Genomic DNA, 18,667 nt, shown 5'->3' on the forward strand with positions numbered 1-18,667 from the left:
AATGTCCTCACAAATATAAATTCCCTTTAGAATTAAATAAGTGTGTTCTATATTCTTATAGTTCATGTAATAATTATCATCTCACGATCTCAAATTAAAACCTATGATTATGCTAAACTGGTGGTCAATCAATAAAGCAAACAAGATACACAAGAACATAAAAAGAAAAATTAATCTCGATATGATAACACTCATTTTTCCATGATTTTTAGTCGTCATATGATATTAATTTTATAGCAAATTGAGTGTTGGATGATTGTTTTGTGCTTTTATTGCTTTATCTTGTAAACTATGTTACTTGCTCGAACTTTGATGGATTTTACAGGATTTTCGAGATGGAATTCGGAAATATTGTCAGAAATAGAAGTTGTATTTCATCTCAAGAGGAGTTTGTGAGCACAAACAGATCATAAATCAGAGTTCGGACGAGAAAGTTATGGCCAAAACAAGAAAGTCGCGCACAGTAGTGAATAGTGTTGACGGAAATTTTCGAATTTTCGGGTTTTTTATATTTTCTCAGTATTTTCGAGTTCTACACTGTATTTATCTACTGTGCCTATATATAGGTCCTTTCCCTGACCTATTAGACACATCTTTTCACATCTCTTTACCTCTTTTCATATTTTTCAGTTTTAGACTTAGGATTTTAATGCTTTCATAGATTAGATTTCTTTTCCTGCAAGATTTAAGATTCAAGCTGTTCATCCAGAATTTCTTCCGAGTTTTATCTATTTTATTTATTTTAATTGCTTTCTTTTTATTTATGCTTTTGATTTATTTTAGTATGTCTGGCTAGTTCGTTAATCTGAACCTAGGGTTTGTACATAGCTGATTAATTATGTGAGTGATTTAATGATATCAATTTGCCCTCCAACTTGTGATTCATGATTCCTGGTGCTTAATTTCTTGTGAATTATTTGGCCAATAATTTACATGTTTAGCTGTTCAGTTTGAGTCTTGAATGCGATAATTGTTCAGCCGATTCAGGAATGCATGTTATAGTAGTAAATTCCTTGGAGTCTTGAATGTGAAGGGGGGTAAATTAATCTACTTTCATAGATGTTCGTTAGAGAAGCTTGTGAATAGTTCTGTGATCTCTCATCAGGGTTGGATTAAATTGGTAATTGAATCAATAGATTAAATGCATGTAATTAATTAGCAAAAGTACATCCCTAGGGTCAGAGTCTTTTAATATTTGATTTATTTATCATTGTTTTTCTGTTGTTTAGATTTTTTTATTAAGTTTAGTATTTGATTCACCGTCTTTTTTTGCTTTGCCTGTCTACTGTGAGTGTCTGTATAGGGAATAGCTAAAGTAATTTCGGTTTTACAGTCTCTGTGGATACGATACTCGATTGCTTATTATTTGCTACAATTGCCTATGTTAGTTGCAGTTTTTGTTGCTAAGAAATTAGTGATCAACTTTTTGGCGCCGTTGCCGGGGTCTGTGTAGAATTTACTTTAATATTCCTGATAGGACTTAGGCATTACTTCAGGCTTTTCTTTTCTTTAATTTTTTTTTCATGGCTCCTGATGTTTGACTGATGTGTCCCTCAGAGTATAGGCGTATAGTGGAAGATCTGGAAAGACTGCTCGAAGAATCGGACAAGCGTGCACAACATCAGTCTTATTCAAAGCTGCAGGATGCCGAGGAGAAAGATGAGGAGATTGAGAAAATAGCAGCTGATGAGCCCCCTACTCCTAAGGAGGATTTGAGCATCCCTCATATTTCTGCTGCTATAGAGCATGTTTCTATTCCTGCTCCTCCCAGGCCCGAGTACAAGCTTGCTGCTCCAATCCCCCGCTGCTTGGCCAAGCCAAATTCAGATAAAAAGATAGTCAAGTTCTTGGAGATATCTTTGAAGCATAATGATCCCGATTGTTTTATCGTTGCTTGTGTGATTGCTTGGCTTACCTTTTCAGAGGTGTTTTGGGATTTAGAGGTTTGCCTTCTTTTGATGCCGCTCTTTGTTTTCCAGCGTGTGGGGATAGGATGAGTCATGAGGTATCGTCGAGCTCTAGACATTAAATTAAGCACTTGTTGGGAGGTAACCCAACTGTTTTTCTTTGTTTTGTTTTTCTTTCTTTTAGTTTCTTTTTGTTTATTTGTTTTCTTCGTTTTGGGGTTTTAGTGCAGTGTTGAGCTTGGAAGATGCGGGAACTCGCTCCTTGTCCATACTACCACCGTGGAGCATGTGTTTTCTGTGAGTAGTGACACACATATCATCATCCCTCCAAACTTACTTTCGAACTTATGTTCTGTAATAAGTTTGGGGGAGGGGGTGAGATCAGATATGTGTATCACTTTTATCTTTTTGTTGGCTTTATTGTTTTATCCTGCTTGGTTGGTGGTGTGTGTTTGTTTTGTTTTTTTTAGTTGATTACTGCTCCATTAGATTTCTGGTGAGATACCAATGATGATTTCTGTGAAAAAAAAATGTGGAATTTGATTTTCTATGATGATTTGAGCATAATTGGAACTAATTTGCATAATTCTAGAGTGATTTTGACCTTGACTTTTAGACGTTGAATAAACCTGTGAGATTTTGAGCCATAACTATTTATCATACACAGTTTATTCTTTATTGTGAGTTTTGTCAAGCATGTGGTGATCTTCTAGAACTTGCCATGGTTTCTGTGTCGAGGTTGCTGTTGTGCCCAGGATTAGGAGATGATTTTAGGCCATCTTTTGTTAGCCACAATTTATCCCAAACACTGTCCTTGAAAAATATTATCCTTCGTTATCCACTTTGAGCCTTTTTAACTTTTATTCTTTAGCCGGATGATAGGGTGTGATGTAGTATATGGGAATCTTTGTATGGTGAATATCATAGTGGGTTGTGAAAAAAGAAGGGATGATATTGTGCTACTATTTACTCTTATAAGCTCTAGAAAGTTGTGAAAAGAAAAAAAATTATTGAGAAAAAAAAAGAAGAAGAAGAAGAAGAAGAAAAATATAAAGTCGAGTGTTTATTGATAAATTTGTTAGAAAATCGACTTTGTTTGTTGGAAATAAATGGAGAGCATAAAAGAGTATTTAGTTCTGTTTTGTGATGATTAAATCCCTTGAGTTGTGTGATTATGGTGGCATAGTTGGGAGGAAGATGGAATTTATTCCATACTTGATTTGTGAAGCTATAAGGTTGGTGTTCTTAAATTATTTTAAGTCACTTAGCCTATATTTCCCAACCTTAACCAATGTCCCTACATTATAACCCGAAGAAAAAGACCTTTTTGATCTTAGTCTTGGCACACTTTTAGCGATGGAGATTGTAGACGATTGGCAAGCCTATGGTAAGTGATTTACATTGCATTGAATTCGATGAGAGCATACACGTCCTATATATTCCATCAAATTGAGAGTTGAGTGATACACATACCTTGTGAGATTCAATTGTTTGGAATGTCAAGGTTGATTTTGCTATAGGTTGTGTTTATTGGTGAATTTTGTGCTTAATTATTGAGGATTTGAGAATTCTATCATTCTTTATTTTTCGGAGGCATCGATGAGCTAGATTTCTTACCCATTCGTGTTATTGATTGTGTTCTTCTCATTATTCGAGGACGAACAATGGCTTAAGTTTGGGGGAGTTGATAACACTCATTTTTCCATAATTTTTAGTCGTCATATGATGTTAATTTTATAGCAAATTGAGTGTTGGATGATTGTTTTGTGCTTTTATTGCTTTATCTTGTAAACTATGTTACTTGCTCGAACTTTGATGGATTTTACAGGATTTTCGAGATGGAATTCGGAAATATTGTCAGAAATAGAAGTTATAGTTCATCTCAAGAGGAGTTCGTGAGCACAAACAGATCATAAATCGGAGTTCGGACGAGAAAGTTATGGCCAAAACAAGAAAGTCGCGCACAGCAGTGAATAGTGTTGACGGAAATTTTCGAATTTTCGGGAATTTTTGGGTTTTTTATATTTTCTCAGTATTTTCGAGTTCTACACTGTATTTATCTACTGTGCCTATATATAGGTCCTTTCCCTGACCTATTAGACACATCTTTTCACATCTCTTTACCTCTTTTCATATTTTTCAGTTTTAGACTTAGGATTTTAATGCTTTCATAGATTAGATTTCTTTTCCTGCAAGATTCAAGATTCAAGCTGTTCATCCAGAATTTCTTCCGGGTTTTATCTATTTTATTTATTTTAATTGCTTTCTTTTTATTTATGCTTTTGATTTATTTTAGTATGTCTGGCTAGTTCGTTAATCTGAACCTAGGGTTTGTACATAGCTGATTAATTATGTGTGTGATTTAATGATATCAATTTGCCCTCCAACTTGTGATTCATGATTCCTGGTGCTTAATTTCTTGTGAATTATTTGGCCAATAATTTACATGTTTAGCTGTTCAGTTTGAGTCTTGAATGCGATAATTGTTCAGCCGATTCAGGAATGCATGTTATAGTAGTAAATTCCTTGGAGTCTTGAATGTGAAGGGGGTAAATTAATCTACTTTCATAGGTGTTCGTTAGAGAAGCTTGTGAATAGTTCTGTGATCTCTCATCAGGGTTGGATTAAATTGGTAATTGAATCAATAGATTAAATGCATGTAATTAATTAGCAAAAGTACATCCCTAGGGTCAGAGTCTTTTAATATTTGATTTATTTATCATTGTTTTTCTGCTGTTTAGATTTTTTTATTAAGTTTAGTATTTGATTCACCGTCTTTTTTTGCTTTGCCTGTCTACTGTGAGTGTCTGTATAGGGAATAGCTAAAGTAATTTCGGTTTTACAGTCTCTGTGGATACGATACTCGATTGCTTATTATTTGCTACAATTGCCTGTGTTAGTTGCAGTTTTTGTTGCTAAGAAATTAGTGATCAATAAATGAATTAAATACTATCAAAAAATCCAAATCTGTTTACTCCCTAAACCTAGGATAAAACATGTTCTAGCCACACAAAGACATATGAACTAGAACAATAACATGAACAAAAGAAATCAACATTCAACAAATAAAACCGTAGAGAAATCTTTGAATCTTCAGTCTTGCTCCTGCATTCTTCTCTGTCTGTCTCTCTTAGCTCTCAGGTAAAATGAAATAAAGTGAAGTCTGGTTCAAAAGTGTTTTGGGGTTCTTTTTATCTGCCCTAGGTCACAAAATATTGGTTAAAATCGTGTAGGATCGAAAAATAGCTGAAAAACTCAAAAAATGCACAAAAATCGAGCTAACACGTGGCCCGAGACGCGGCCGCGTGCCCAGCCCACGTTCGTTGCCGAAATGGCCGCGGCAGTGACCGCGGGATTCTGACAGTTTTGCGCAGCAATTTTATTTTAGCCCGTTCTTTCTCGTTCGATGTTTGATTTTCGATCCATTTACTCTTACGAACTTGTATCGAGATGAACTTTAACTTGTATTTTAGCCAATTCTTCCAAATTCTGCTTCATTATTTCTGAAAATTGGTTCAAACAACAAGTTATTGACAATAAACCAATATAAGCTCCAATAAACCATCAAACGCACAAAATCCTCATAACTAAACATCAAATATGACACACCAAGAGGCAAAAAATGCATGTTTATCAGTAATATTTTTCATAAAATCAAATAAGAATTTTCTTAGTTGCAAATAAGACTCTTTAAGACTTTCTTTTAAGGGTAATAGCCAGAAAATACACAAGGTTTTGTCATTTTCTAGTTTATATCATCACCTTTTAATTTGACTAAGAAATACATAAATTTTTAGTTTGTTCGCAATTATCTCACGGCAAGGGCCTCCGGCGAAACCGAAGTTGATGTGTCACTTACGTGAAAAAATTGAAGCTGATATGTCAATTACTTAAAAGGAACGACGTAGTTTCATTAAGAATAAAAATATATTATATTTAATTAAGAATAAAATTAAAATAGAAAATCCTAAAATCTTAAACACACACAAACACGTCGTTTCAACCATCTCTGCAGTAACCAGAGGTGGGGTAAGGGGGAGGAGGAGCGGCAGAGGATGGCATGGGACGGTGAATCTAGAGGGTTTGCTGGGAGAGGATGGCGCCAAAGGAGGAGCCGTGGAGAGAGGTCAAGGCGACGAACCTAAGGGGTTTGATGGGGATGATCGGGCGGCGGAGGAGGAGGAGGAGTGGAAACAGGTCAAGGCGGTGAATCTAGGGAGTTTTCTAAGGGAGGAGGGTGACGGAGGAGGAGTCGTGGAAAAGAGGTCAAGGCGACGAATCTAGGGTTTGCTAGGGAGGGCTTCTCGCTGGGAGAACCTCGCCACAGTTGTTCGTCGATTTGGGATGGGAGAGGGAGAGGGTGTGACGTATGTGTGTGTGTAAGAATCTGACATGTGTGAGATAGATAGTGATGTGTGTATGAGAGAGAGAATGTGGAGTGTGTGTATGTCTGATTTGGCAATCCCAGTTGCCATATTGGCATTTCTGGCTGCCACATCAGCTTTAATTTCAGCAAATTTATAATTCGTAGATAACTGCAAATAAATTATAAATTAATGTATTTATTGATCAAATTAAAAGGTGATGATATAAACTTAAAAATGAAAAAAAAAATGTATTTTTTGCTATTATCCCCCCCCCCCCCCGCCCATTTTTTATTGTAAATGAGATTCGCTTGAATGTCAATAGTATTTTTTTTATAATACTTTTCTTAGAAGCAAATAAAATTTTAAAAAATGTTATTTCGTAAATGAAACTTTTGCTTGAATGCAATTAATGTTTTTTATAACACCCTTTTCTCAAGAGAAAATAAGACTTTTCTTGAGAACATATAAGATTTTACTTGGAAATTAAACTTTTCATATAATTAAATGAGGCCTTCTAAGATAAAGTTTATAGTAAAAATCAGCAAAGACTCGGTCATATAATGGATATGATCTTAGTCTTTGGACATAGAGGTTATGGTTTCAATTTATAGTTTACATTTATATAATTTAAATTTTAAAATTAGTCCTCTTTTCTGCCTGAACCCACCTGTCCGGCCCACCCACGCTCTTGCTCCCAACCAGATACGAGACTAATCTCATACAAGCCCACATCTTTTATTTTTCTTTTGAATTGGATTCTGCATTTTCTTTCTTCTTATTGTCTTTATGCCTAGTTATGGGCTTTCATATTAGGGTGATTTTAAACATAGCCCCCATTTTACTCACCATAGCCTTTATTTAAAAAAAAAATAAATAATTATAAATTTTCTATTTTATCCGAAATTTCATAGCCTTCTAAATTAAGAAAAACTATTTTCATAATCAAATCAAACTTTGCCATAGCCCCCAAACCCCACCCCCACAACTTAAATCCAATTAATCATCTTTCTTTTTTCGTTGCATGATCTCTTTCAAAAAAGATGATATTTTGTGTATTAATTTGTTTATTTCCAAGTGATTTCTTTTTATAAGAAATTGAGTGCAAAATAATTCATTCTCTTCAAATTTTTCTTCCCAAGCTTCGCCTGCAACAAGATTTGATCTTTTCAAAAAAAAAAAAAAAATCTTTCTCAAGTAACTTATATCTTTTCAAAACTAAATGGAAAACTTTGAAACGGGCAGCGGCCGATGGGTTATGCCGAGACATTGTCGAGGTGTTCAGAAATTTGGAGACCGTTGAATTTTTGTTGACGGAAGAAATAGGTTTCGGTTTGGGCGAAAGGGCTTTTTAAACCTTTGCAATGTTTCTTTTAATTTCATCTCTATATATCTACTTTTTTTTTTTTCAATCTGTAACTCATTTTGTCAACCTTTTTTTAGGGATAAACAGAATAAATAAAAACAACTAACTGAAGTGGAAAATAATCATTGCATCTTCCATTCCCAATCAGTGCAAAATCGAATAATTTGTACAGGACAAACTAGTAAAATCATTCATTGTACATTACTTGAGAAGGGATTTTTTTTTTTTTTTGAAAAGATGGAATCTTGTTGCAGACGAAGGGGGTGGAAAGCTTGGGAAGAACAATTGAAAAAAAGGAATCATTTTGCACTCAATTTATTATAAACAAAAACTCTGGCACCTGATCTGGAGACGAGTGAAGGAGAAATGGAGACGAGTGAAGGAGAAATGAGATGAAGATGATTAATTGGATTTGAGTTGCGTGGGTGGTGTTTGGGGGCTATGGCAAAGTTTGAAAATTTTAATTTGATTATGAACATAATTTCTCTTAATTTAGAGGGCTATGAAATTTAGGATAAAACAGTAAATTCATAATTATTTTTATTATTTTTTTAAATAAGGGGCTATGGTGAGTAAAATAGAGGCTATGAATAAAATTACCCTTCATATTATAGTTTAGGTAAACACTAGAGACTTGTGGTTTTGATTTAAGTCAAAACTAGTTTATATTGACAAAAGTGATTAATCCGATTCTACATAAATATAAGTACAAGAACATAGTTATCACAATTGAAAGACATTTTTTTTCATATCAATTATAAGGATCCATAACAATGATCAATCATTCAAATATTAGAAATCTGAGTTTGAACTATATAAGAAAGAAAAAAAAAAAAGAAAAGGAACGGGCTAATTCTACGGACCATCTTATAAAATTTATGTTAATATACCTTTTTAGGATGTCATCAAATATTCATGAATCATGACATATTACGATATGATTAGGATAGCTGATGAAATATAGAAAATTTTACTATTTTTTTTTTCCCTAAAGTTGATTAGGATTCAATTTTGAAAAAGTCTAAATCAATCTCTCTTTAGTGTTGCGAAGAGCCCAGGGATAATATCAGGCATCTGGGCCAAACGATATCAAGACCAACATTTCAAAATTGGGTCTAAGTGTTACCTCACGCATGGCCCATTATTTCATTGGGACCGCTTTAATAAACAAAACCAAACCCAACTGTTTTGTTTTTTATTTTTGAAACCCAAACCCAACTTTTTTTTTCCTTCTACTTGATGTGATCATGGAGAAGATTACTCTTTTAGGCTGAAAAACGAGATATTTATTAATTTAACTTGTAATAAATTTTCTAAATTATCGACAAAATGCTTATTGAGTAGCAGAAAAATATACTCCCACCATTTCAATCATACAAGTTTGTTTCTCTATTCCGCCTCACTTGACCTAATTCTTTATGACACAATTATTTAAAAGAAAATATTCATTGTATAAAGTGTTATAGCCACTTATTTAAGGTTTATTTATAATATAAATAACACAACTTAGCCTTTTGGAGCACCTGTAAAGGGGCTCGATCGAGGAACTCAAGCCTGCCCTTGGCGAGCCCCATCACGTTGTTGAGCCGGGGAGCTCGATAGAGGACTCATTCCGACAAGCCGGGCGCGAATGTTTATACGTAAGGCGCATCCTATGCACACACTTTTTTAGAAAAATATTTTCTTTAATACGATCGTTGCGTTTTTTTTGTTCAAATAGTCGTTGGAACAACCCTTTTTAATTTTAAAAAAATATAAAATCTCCACTATAAATATCAACTCATTTCATGCATTTTTCACACCAAATTAATTATATTCTCTTCTGCTACTCAATATTTCTTAAATATATATATTTTTTTGAGAAGTTCTTAAAAATATATTTTTTTTTCCAACTCTTCTGTTCACGAGGCCCTAGAGCTTGATTCTGACAAAGAAACTATTGAAGCTCGTGGGCATGTTTTAGAGTGCGTGAGTCATTTATTGTCGGAGAGCCTAAAAAGATAAAAGCGAAGAAAAGAACATATATTTATGGCGATCGTGAGGCTGCCGGTGAACACCTATATCAAGATTACTTTGAGCCTCATCTGCTATGAGACGAACCAGTTTTCCAAAAATGTTTTCGTTTAAGGAGATCCTTGTTCGATGCGCTAGAGCATGATGCTTATTTCCAACAGTGCGAAGATGCTATTGGGAGAGTCGAAATCTCTCTGTTGCAAAAATGTACGATTGCAAGTCGGAAACTTGCAAATGACGGCGCCGCTGCAACAAGTACCTTCATGTTGCCGAGTAGACTGGCTCGCAGATGATGATGAATTTCTATCGAAGCGTCGTCCGCATCTTTGGCGCCAAATATTTAAAGAGGCTGACTAGTGCCGACTGTCGAAGGTTGCTATCTACGCACGAGGCAAAGCATGGCTTTCTCGGATATGCTAAGGAGCCTCGATTGCATGCACTGGACTTGGAAGAACTTTTCGACGAAGTGGCAAGGAGCTTACACCCGAGGTGATCACGACGAGCTGACGATTATCCTCCAAGCGGTTGCATCCCAAGATTTGTGGATCTTGCATGCTTATTTTGGGATCCCCGAGCTAAACAACGACATTAATGTGCTCAACCAGTTAACATTGTTTAACGATATTTTTATGGGGAGAGCTCCACTTGTGCAATTTGAGGTTAACGGCTTTGACTACAGTATGTGATACTACTTAACTGATGTCATTTACCCAGATTGGCCAACGTTCTTCAAGAGTCCTCTATTTCTGACTGACGAGAATAAGAGGTTCAAAGTTATGCAAGAAACTACAAGCAAGCACATAGACCGAGCTTTTGGCGTTCTTCAATCATGATGAGCTATTATCAAAGGTCTTGCTCGACTTTGAAAAAAGGAGCAATTCAACAATGTCATATTTGCGTGCATTATTTAGCACAATATGATAATCGAGGAAGAAGGAGAAAATTCTACAGAATGAAAAGATGAGGGGAACAATGAGGTGTCGAGCAACACTCATGAAGCTATGCAAGGAGCTCTGTCGGAATTTCGAGCGTATTTAGCTAGAGATACAATCATCCGTGATAAATGAGTCATCCACTGCCTCCAACAAGATTCAATCGAGCATATTTGAGCACGATTCAGTCCTATCCAATCATGATTTAAATTCGAATTTTAATTATTGTAGTTTTTTCAATTTTAATTATTGTAATTTTTGAATTTAAATTTACTGAAATTTTCATTTTTAAAATTCTTTATTGATTTTATTTTTTAATTCAAGATTAAGAAAATTGGATGAAAAATTTATAGAGCTCATCTACAGAGTCCTAATTGTGGAGGGGGTGACTCTATAAGTAGCGACTCTCAATAAAGCCCAAATAGACTCTTGCATTGAGGATACTCTTATTGTATAGTTAGTGACCTTTTATTTTAACAAAATTGGACTAGACCAAGTCGGATGAGACAACTCAAAAAAAAAAAAAATGCGAGCCAAGTGACGCAGGATAGAGGAAGTAATGTTTTTTTTAATGCATTTACTAACATACCCTTATTTTATTCTTTGATTAACTCTAGGATTAATTTCTTGTCAAATAATAAATATGATCATATCGGAAAATTACTTATATAATTTCTTCATTAATGATTTTCTTACTCTTTATGCAAATTTTAATAATTGGTACGGAGGTAATAGCTAGTAATAACTAGGTCGTTTTGGTTTTAAAAAAGGGGTTATTGTCGGAAAATACATGTAGTTTGTCAATTTTCTGGTTTATAACATGACCTTATAATTTGATCAGAAAATACACCAATTTTTAATTTAATCGCAATTATAACATGACTTTGTAGCTTGACCAGAAAATACACCAATTGTCAATTTAATTGTAATTATAACATGACTTTATAATTAATTTAGTATAATAATATAAAAATTTAACATTAAATATTTTTAATTTTCTTTTCATCTCACAATATACTATATATATATATATATATATAGATATATATATATATATATTTGATGAATATGTAAACAATATATGATTATTTACTTTTTAACATAGTTCCTATTACATATGTACCTAAATTATTTATTGGTCCTAATATTTTATAATTTCATAATTTAAATAGATAAATACTTATTATATATTTAATATATTAATTTAGTATTAAAATCAAATTTATATATATGCATTTTGTGTGTTGAAAATGTAGAAATATATTTTTAACTTAATTTTCATAAAAATAAATCAATCAATTAGCAATATTTTATACATAACAATTTAATACGAAGTTACAATAAATATTAATACATCTATGATGAACAATAATCTAAATAAGGTCATCTTATAATTGAGATTAAATTGAAACTTGGTGTATTTTCTTGTCAGACTATAAAGTCATGTTATAATTGCAATTAAATTAAAAATTGATGTATTTTCTGATCAAATTATAAGGTCATGTTATAAACCAGAAAATTGACAAACTACATGTATTTTCTGGCAATAACCCCTTTAAAAAAATAACTAGGTCGTTTTCAGATTTGAAAACTGTTAGTATATAATTTTATTTTAAAAAATGGAAGAAGATCTAAATTGAAATGAGCAATATCTCAGAACCAAGATAGACTCAAGTTTGCTTATAGTCGCGCTGTATAAGAAATAATTAATTCAGTTATGGTCAGTTAAATAATTAATTCAGTTATGGTCAGTTTAATAATCTCTCTCGCAAACACACATTTGCTTTTGCATTGTCTTGTTCATCGATCAATGTAATAATGATGGAAATATAAGTTGTTGATTCACTAGAAGTATAAACTAAGAAAAATAAAAGGTTAAAAAATATCAAAAGTAGTTGATAAACACAAGATCCCAGAAATATTCACTGGTAACACGATCGTCTCTATTTAATTTGACTGTCAGATTTCATTTTCAAGAATGTCAGTTCAATTATATGAGATTGATATATAAAATAGTATATCTTCTTAATTAACTATATCAAAACTATCCCCCTACCACTAACAATATCCCATTATCGAATTGCAAAGACTACTTTATATCAAGATAATTCAATCTTCTTACACAACTTTATCACCATTTTTATAAATTCAATGTGTTCGTAATATGAGACGATATACGTAGAAAATAAATATCTTTCGAGTCAATGCTTTTCGAATGAAAAATGAAATTTATTGAAAACTCGAAAATATTGTTCATTCTATAGGCCTAATAAAATGAATCCTTCTTCAAAAAGGAACCAAAATCTTAAGACGAAAATAAATAAAACCTAAAAGTTAGAAGTTACGTGAAGGTATATATATCATTGATGTAAATCATGTCTGTCTAATTGTTATATTTTTGGAAACATTTTATCGTATTTTGAACATGACACAAATATTACGCTTATTTTGAGATTATGTGTTGATGACCGAACTTCACTCTCTCTATCCCTAATAATCAAATACATATCAACTACTTATTCTACATATACATCCATGTCTATATCTATATAATGTATGTATATACACATACATATATATATGTGTGTGTGTGCATTTGGGTTCTTTTTGCACGCAGCGTAGGTATGGCATCTTGAGAATCTAGACCGAAAATCAACTTTTTTGACGAACTTTTTCTAGTTTTTTTGGCATACATCGTTTATGCCACATGATATAATCAATCTTTTTTTCCCTTTTCTTATTATCTTTTGACTAGTTGGAGATCTGTCTAGAGAATAAATTTGCCCTAATTCAACGTTCTTTAATTGAATACCACACGTTATATATGCAATATTAGCTCAATCGTTACATACATGATCGATTTACTTTCGGTCAAATCAAGTTCTATCGGTTATATGCTATTGTGATGTAAAAACATATAAAACAAAACACATAATAAGTAAACAATTCATGTATTCGATATTGTTATGTGGATGCTAGAGAGACTTTATATATATACAATAAGTGCGGGTTGTTATAATCAAGCTATTCTGATAAAATCAAATTTAATCTGTTATATATTACTTTAATCTGTCATATGTTATTGCATACTGATGTTAGAAGATTATGTGAAACATGCATATATTTGCAGGGTTTGTACGTAGTTATGATCAAGCTACTCTAATCAAATAAAGGCCTATTAACTATATATACGAAACACATAAGAAATGAATGATTATTGTGTAATTCATGCGTTATCATTTTGCCAATGCTAGAGAGTATGTGGGGTCCTATTTGTAGGCTTTATAAGTGAAACACTTTGATGAATTAAAGGAGCTAGATGTAAATAAGGAATTCAATTATTGGTGGTCATTATTCTAGTTCTATGTATCAGTTATATATATTCCTGTTCTATGTATCGAGTTAAAAGCAATAAAATAAAATGTCCAAAGCAAATGTTCTTGCTCTTGTGATTGATCGTGCAGCAATATGCCTTCATTTTATGGTAGGGGCCATTTCTTCAAACATCACAAGCACCTTCTCACACGTCATTTTTGTTTTATTTCTGATGATGAGAAATTTACAGTCGTTCCAGCAATTACATTATTAAACAAATTTGTATGATGAACTGAATAGGTTAGTCGTGACCTAATGAATAACTCATTCGTCGACTTTTTCGATAAATTAATTTGAAATTGGTTCGAAAATTAACTTCCAATATAATACCGTGGTTCCCTTACACACACACACATATATATAGGGGTAGGTTAAAACAAAAACACATCTTAGAATAAAAAATAGGTATCATTTGCAACCCTTATATCATCAAAATTTACGGTGGATTCATCATTTTGTTGGATGAATTCATGGTCCCGAGTTCGAATCTCTTAAGTAGCAAAAAATTTATTTACAGTGACTTCATACGTGTTCTACACAGAATTTATACATTTTAGGTGGTTCGTATTTTAAAATGTGTGAATTATGTGTAGAACACGTATGAATTAGCTGTGTAAATGTATGAATTGCGAAAAATAATTTTTTTGCTACTTTCTATGATTCGAACCTAGGTATAAATTTTATTCCTCCGGATAAATATTGGCCATATGATACATTAAATAAACACCTACAAATCAATATATATATATATATATATATATATATATATATATATATATATAGAGAGAGAGAGAGAGAATGGATCCGTGGAGAATCACAAATATTTTAAGAATAGAGAATGATTGTTATCCGTGCGATTAGGCATATCCAACGGTTTACATAAATCTGCTTTTTTAGATTATTAAATATATGAAAGGATTGTGTAATTATTTATTTTATTTGTAACCGTCACGTCACATTAATTTCGGGAAGTTAACTAACGGATGTCATGACGCAATATTTTACTCCCTCCGTCCACCAATCAACTACCCATTTGCCTCTAAAATTTTGTCCACCAATTAACTACCTATTCTGCTTTTTGGACACATATACCCTCCCTTACTTTTTAAATTACTACACTTTACCAATTGGACACACCACACTCTACCATTGTTTGTCTACTTAATCTAATTTTGATGTTAATTAAATGGAGTAAGATATTGTAAATTTCCAGTTTATTTATTTCCAATTTATTTATTTTTGAAATTTTCAGTATATATATATATATATATATATATATTTTTTTAATTTTCAGTTTATTTATTTTCTATTTTTTTTTCCAGTTTTCAGTTTATTTATTTATTTATTTTCAGAAAATTTTAATTCCAGTTTATTTATTTTCTGAATTTCCAGTTTATTTATTTTTCAATTTTCAGTTTATTTATTTTCTGAATTTTCAGTCTATTTATTTATTTCCAGTTTATTTATTTTCTAAATTTTCAGTTTATTTATTTATTTTCTAACTTTAAGTTTATTTATTTTCTAAAAAAATAATTTTCCAGATTTTAATTTATTTATTTATTTTCGAATTTTCATTTTATTTATTTATTTAATTCCAGTTTATTTATTTTCTGAATTTTCAGTTTATTTATTTATTTGTTTTCGAATTTTCAGTTTATTTATTTATTTGTTTCCAGTTTATTTATTTTTTGAATTTTCAGTTTATTTATTTATTTATTTTCGAACTTTAAGTTTATTTATTTTCTAAAAAAATTATTTTCCAGTTTTTAATTTATTTATTTATTTATTTTCGAATTTTCAGTATATTTATTTATTTATTTCCAGTTTATTTATTTTCTGAATTTTCAATTTATTTAATTAAAGAGTAAAAAAAGAAAGAAAGAAATAGCTTATATAAAAAAGAACACTTTAATAAGTCAAGGCATAATGTATGTTAAATAGCTAATGAAATATTAGTAAAAGTAATCAAAATATATTAACACTACCCTTTTAGTCTTTTACACCACTTTTACACCACCTTTTTCAGCTTTCTTAGTTTTCGTGCCGACCATCAAATGGGTAGTTGATTGGTGGACGGAGGGAGTAATATTTTATTCCTTTTATATTCAACAAGATAGTTAATGTGACTGAGTTGAGTAATTAACGAAAACTTTTCTACCATAAGAGGCAGAGTAGAACATCAATAACTTAAAGGCAAACTTTCATTCTCAGACTAATAGGAATACATGTATATTTTTTTTTAATTGAATATTGTTGTATCATACATATGCTACGGTTATCAGTAGTAAACTTATAAAAAATTAGTAATATTTATTTATACTTTTAATACGCCTGGTTATTTATTTCATTTATTGTAAGTAAAATAAATTATTTAAGTATCAAATTCTGTAGAATTTAGGAAAATTGTCCTCTCTTTTACGCTTATTTGAAATATTTTACGTCAATAAAAAAAATTCGAATATTTTGTTGAGATGTTCCTAATTTTGTTACGCTTATTCGAAAAGTTCAGTGTTTAATATATATATATATATATATATATATATATATATATATATATAAGGGTGGGCTAAAATAAAAACACATTTTAGAATATAAAATAGAAACTAGTTTTAGCCCTTAGATCATCAAAATCTACGGTTGATTCATCACCTTATTGGATGAATTCATAGTCCTGAATTTGAATCCCATAAGTAGAATTTTTTTTTTTTCACAATTCATACATTTACACAACAAATTCATATGTGTTTTATATAGAATCCATACATTTTAGGTGGTTTGCATTTTAAATTTTAAGAGTTGTTTTTATCCTAACTCCTCCATATATATATAGGGGTTGGCTACCGTGAGAGCACATCTTAAAATAAGAAATAAGAGCAATTTTTAATGTATGAATTTTATGTATAACACGTATGGATTCGCTGTATAAAGGTATGAATTGTGAAAAATAAAATTTTGCTACCTTTGGGATTCGAATTGAGGACCGTAAATCCATCCAACAGGATTACGAATCAACTGTAGATCTTGATGATCTAAGGGCTGAAAATGATTCTTATTTTATATCTTAAGAAATGCTTTTATTTTAGCCCTTCCCTATATATATAGGGTCAAGTTAAACAGAGAATTATTATATATTTCATTTTGAACAAGTCTATACATTTTATGAACAGATCAACATAACTAACGAACAGACGTATTTAATAAAAAAAGAGAAAAACTCGCCACCAGCAGGATTAGAACCCGGGGCAAATTGTTGTTCATGCGGTACATTGATTTGTTTGTAAAAATTGTAGATCTGTTCGTTTTTATTTCACGAATTCTCTATTCTCCAAATATTTAGCATTCTCTGTTTAACTTTTCTCTCTCTCTCTATATATATATATATATGATACATTAAATCATCACCTACTAATCAAATTTAAAATCTCATTGTATATGAGGATTTTGTTAGAACCATTTCCTGTATACTACGTACGCCAAAATATGTCGACAAATAGTCCTTTTCGAATTATAAGACATATAAACTCGGTCCAGTCCGACATTGATAATTAGTTGCGTTGAAATGTATGAAAGTTGAGATCAGTATTTCTTTGATGTATTTATAACGCGAGACCAAAAACGACAAAAGGAAAAAGAGAGAAATAAATAAAAATGAGAATGAATGTTCATTTTCCAGTCTTTTGTGAGGTTGATATTTCCAATTTTGACGTGCTACACAATCACTTTTTTGTTAACTTATTGTTTTTCTAAATAAAAAAAAGGCAATAATAACTCCACTAAAAATTATGCAGTAATTTCTTGTCGTATCAATATATTAATATATTATTATTATGAGTAATTTCTTGTCGTATTATTATTATTATTATTATTATTATTATTATTATTATTATTATTATTATTATTATTATTATTATTATTATTATAGGTTTTATCTTTATTTCACACTGGTTTATTTTCACTCGGTGCATCATTTTTATTGTTGATATGTATAATTGCAATTTATGCGACATTTATTATGTGCAGCATTTCTAATGGTACAAGATCGTACATGTTATTTCATTTACTTCTTATATGATTAAATTAATTAATTACATTTTTGTCTTAATCAAAAAATAGTACTCCCTCTGTCCCATTAAAGTTGACCACATTTCCATTTTGATTTGTCCCACTAAAATTGACCACTTTCTAAAATAGAAAAATTAGACTTAATTAAATCAATTAAATTAAATTTAATTAAGCTTCTGATTCTTCGATTGTGAGCCGAAAACTCGCTACAGTGAAACTTGGAGCAGCAAGGGTTTGGGAATTGGGTTTGCAGCAGCAGCCGCTGCTCCCTTCTCGTTCCCGTCAGCCCGTCGCTGCCGCCAGATCCGCCACGCCGACGACGTCGCGCGGCCTCACCTGACGAAGTCCGCTGGTAGTCAGCACGCCGGAGTCCAAGCCTGCGTCGAGGGGAGGCGTTTTCAGCGGAGGGAGAAGCGCTGCTCTCGCTGGACGGAACCCAGCCGGCCACAGCTCGTAGGCGCGTCGGAGGTTAGACCGGCGTCCTCGTGCCCAAAACCCGCATCACCTCTGGGCGGCGACTCAGATCTAGATCGGAGCTCCTTGCGCTGCGCGACTTCCGTCTCTCGCCGACCCTCAGCTGCGCGACTGCACCGCGCTGCCGCCCTAGGCGGCTCGCCCCGCCTGTTCTCCTCAGCGCCTCACCGCACG

The sequence above is a fragment of the Salvia miltiorrhiza genome, chromosome 8 (assembly GCF_028751815.1).
Source record: "Salvia miltiorrhiza cultivar Shanhuang (shh) chromosome 8, IMPLAD_Smil_shh, whole genome shotgun sequence".
NCBI classification, from domain to species: Eukaryota; Viridiplantae; Streptophyta; class Magnoliopsida; order Lamiales; family Lamiaceae; genus Salvia; species Salvia miltiorrhiza.